Here is a 3,684-nt window from a genome sequence, read left to right on the forward strand (position 1 = left end):
ATACACACACACACATACATGCACGCACGCTTGCAGAAACATCCTTGACAGAAATCTTCAGCTTGTGGCTAACACAGTCCTAAAACAGATTAGAGAGAGAAATTTCATGCCTGAAATCCGACATGTCTTCCTTCAGCTTATATCTTGAAAACATGCCTTTAAAGGATTTTGTAGGCCACACAGAGTTGTTTGGTGTGGAACGGGTGGCAGAAGCGGGTCATGTTCAATGTTCCCTGTCCACTGACTCATCAGGCATGGGGCCTCTGAGCATCTGTCAGGAGGGAAAAAAATCAAGACACAGCAACTATAAAGATTCTCCAGCACAAGCCAGTGAATAAGAGAGTTATATTTCCGTAATCACTGATAAAGAGGAAATCTTATATTACAGTTCCTTCCCAGTGCTTAATGCTATTGCCTGTGAAATATTCTACAATTTGATTTAGCTATTTAATACCACCTCAGTATAAATTGAGCTGGATTCTTGACATTTGTTAACATACAAAAATCCATTTATTCCTGTCTCTTTTTTTGCTTCAGGAACCAACCTTGCATTACAAAAACAAAAACAAAAACAAAAATGTACAGCCCATAAAGACCCACTGATAGAGTGATAGATCTTTTTTAAACACTGGGGCATTACAGAAGTTTATGAAGTAATAAAACTTTCTCCAGGCATGAGAAGTGCAGACTGACGGAGACCATTTTATCTGTAAGGCATTAAAATACAAGTGCCACATCAGACAAGCGTAATAGAAGAGAAAAAGAATAATAATTTCAGGAAAGGTGGTCAACTCCTCAAGCAAAAAGGATCAGACCAGGAGATACCTAATGATCATCAAAAAACCTAGAAGGGGCTAGTCTACGCGGTGTCTGAGTTTTCATTCAGAGGAATATTGGCTGCCGTTCTGCCCTCCATGTCATTGCAAAAGGCAGCAGAAATTTGAAGTAATTCCAATAAGACTTTTCTGAAGTAAAGAGAGAATCCTCTATTCTCATTCTATCTTACTTCATTTCCCTCATCACTTTAGCCAAGACATGTGTAGTGCTGTTTTCCATAAGTATTTAGTGAGCATCTACTATGTACAAAACAAGTCATTATATGTTGGGGAGGTAATAGCCAGACCCCTGCACTCAGAATCATGCCTTCTTATTGGGGAAGAAGCACTATACTAGGAAGAAAAAAAAAAAAAAACTACAAATTATCTATAATAATGGTGAAGAGAAGTGCATGAGGATGTTATGATACATCAGTCAGAGGAATAAGGCGGAGAAAATTTTAGATTATGTGATCTGATAAAAGGTTGTAAGAAATAATTATACTGTGGGCTTTACTGAATGCCTTTGTTCCTTAGTCTCCTAGGATTCCATTTCTTCAAGAAAGCTCCAAACAGTCATTCATTCATTCATTCATTTTCTCTGTCTTTAGACAGCATGGCTCATAAACTATTCCAGTTAGAGGAATATCTGTCCTATTTTAAAGGAAGTAGATTTCTAATTTTTTTAGAACATTCTAGGGTTCTAATCTACTGTAATGACGCATCTACTTTGATCCAATTTCCTGCATTATTTGATTTAAGCATCTATCCTCTTTTTCCAGTTTTAGTGGAGAACCTAAAAAACTATTATCTCATCAGCAAGCCTTTTCTTCTGATAGATATGTTTATTTTCTTTAGTTAACCTTTAAACATAGATATTATTTTTATACTTTGATTTTCCCAAAGTGACCTCTTCTGGGACATCTCAAATATTCTTGCTCTATAAAAGACCCCTATTTGGACAAAGTAAAGACATATAGTTCTTGATTTAAACCCTTGGTTCATGGCTCAGCAACTTAGAGATGAACTCAAATGACTACCTCATGTAAGGATAAAATCATGTCCAAGACTGCCTCTAACAGAGTTATTCCCCATACTTCATTTAATCTGTGTGCCTCTTTTGATATGAAACTGACAGAATTAAGCTTGAGTTGGGGAAGGATTCCTTAAAATTGGTTTATCATTTTACTTAATTATTTAGAAATGTCCAGTGACCTCTCATTGTCTAAGCTATTATATTCCCCAGACACCCAAACAGCCATAAGGGTATTCTTCATTACAAAAGTTTCTTTAGGCTGTCTCCACGTAGACTATTCATTTCTCTCACTCTCTCTTATCCTCTCTATCATTTCTTTTCCACAAAGTCATTCTTGTTTGTTTTGGACCATATTAATCTCCTTTTTTCCTGAAATATTATTGCAATTATTGTCCAAATGTCCCTTTCAGCACACTTCATACATAGCTGTACAGATTCTGCAATATAACTGAGGACTAGACACCCGGACAATGCACAAACACCCTCCATACAGAATTTAAGTAGCTACATATGAAATACACCAGGTTCAGATAATAACATATAATTATATTGTATATATTATTTTATGCATTATATATTAGATGTTGCATAGTATGTGTTACGATATTCTCCTCAATACATTCCTTGGCATGTAGTAAATATTCACCAAATACCCATTGAATGACAAAGCTCTTCAGCATTATACCTTATTTTAAAACCTTTGTGGTGTTGGGTTTAAACAAATCGGGTACAAATGTCACAGATTTTTTTCTGCTTGGAAATTGTAAATTAATCTGGTTATTCAAGAACAAACATGATTGTTTACATGTTTATTGGAATGGGTATTACACGATATCTACACATTCTGAAAAATATCCAGGAACTATGGTACCAGAAGCACAGCCTACTCTGACCACAACACTCATTTGATAAGTGTCCATGGATGGTAGCCAGTGGTCACTATATTAAATAAATAACCTTCACCCGCCCTAGACTCTGCCTAAACATTTAAAAGTGACTCATTTTCTGAGTAGACCAGCACATGAGTTAGGATATTCCCAGTCAGTTTGAGTGTGACATCTGCCCCATCCCGAACAAAGGACTCTCACTTATCCTAGTACTGGTTGATGGAGAACAATGTTGCTGCCCTGCTCAAGCATAAACTTTTATTTTTTCTAGGACTTTTTCTGCTCCTCATATCATTTAACTGTTGTGTTCATCATCCTATAGTCAAACACACCAGGGAATTCTAAATGGTGTGTAAAGTGAACATCTGTCCTCTGCAGGATGAGCACATCTGTACCCATTAATTTTTCATCATTTCCCCCAATCAGGGGTCAGATGTTCACAATGTGCTAATGTCCTGGCATCCCTCTCCCATGGATTTCATGCCTCTGAAGCAGATCTTGCAATTACAAGAAAACAGGGTAGCTTCGGCAGAGAACGTGGAGAATCTACCTCCCACTCTCAGAGGAGAAAAAGGAAAACAACTATTTTAAAAGATTGCATCTTCAAAGAAAATGGAAACAAAAAATCAGCTTGCTGCTTATTAAACATGAGATAATCATCTTTGCTATTTGCTATATGCTTGTTTAGAATAAAATGGGAATGATTTACTTGCTGGAGAGCTCTCTCTTTTGTGTTCTGTTTCTACATGTAATGGCCCTTAACATTATCTTATTTTTCTTTCACCTTTTATCAGCACAGCTTACCAACTATTATCTCATTTTTGTTAATGTATTTCTCATTCTTTTATGCTCTTCTTCATCTTTTTTTGTTGTTGTTGTTCCACAAGAGAATATTTTCAAAAGTGCAATGATTTGGTGCTGCCTAACACCTGCTCTTAGCCAGTCC

Source organism: Macaca thibetana, chromosome 8 (genome assembly GCF_024542745.1).
Source record: "Macaca thibetana thibetana isolate TM-01 chromosome 8, ASM2454274v1, whole genome shotgun sequence".
NCBI classification, from domain to species: Eukaryota; Metazoa; Chordata; class Mammalia; order Primates; family Cercopithecidae; genus Macaca; species Macaca thibetana.